Source organism: Ipomoea triloba, chromosome 16, assembly GCF_003576645.1.
Source record: "Ipomoea triloba cultivar NCNSP0323 chromosome 16, ASM357664v1".
Lineage (NCBI taxonomy): Eukaryota > Viridiplantae > Streptophyta > Magnoliopsida > Solanales > Convolvulaceae > Ipomoea > Ipomoea triloba.
In genome coordinates this window covers 16,269,871-16,270,421 of record NC_044931.1, presented here as the reverse complement: position 1 = coordinate 16,270,421, position 551 = coordinate 16,269,871, and positions in this window count along the sequence as shown.

The window sequence follows — 551 nt, the reverse complement described above, 5'->3', positions numbered from 1 at the left end:
TTTAGCATGGGAATAGAACTTACCAATAAACTTGTTATACACCTCCGGCCATGTCCGAAGGGATCCAGGTGTAAGAGTCATGAACCATGTTTTTGCTCCATCTTTCAAGGTGTATGGGAAACACCTCATCCTCAGTGCATCCTCGGTCAAGTCATTCAACGGGAAGTGTTGGACTACCCCGTAGAAATCCCTGATAAAGGTAAGGGCATCTTCGTTTGCTGAACCGTGAAAAGATGGCAATTGGTTGTAGTGAACCGTTTTAAGCTCATAGTTCCTGGCTGCATCAGTAAGCACTATGCAAGAAGGTGAAGCTCCTACTTGGGGCCTACCAAAGTCTTTCATTAGCCTGGGGTTGGGTTGAGGGTTTGGTCGATGGGGTTGAAGAAGTGCGTCCATTGTTGTGGTTGTTTCTTTTGGTTCAAAACTAGGTATTTCAGAAGGTAAAGTTTTTTTCTTTTTTTTATCAATGCGGTCGTCCAAAGGCAATAGTGTAGGTTTTAAAGAACGACGACCTTGCATAAAATAAAAACACAAATAAACTAACAAACGAA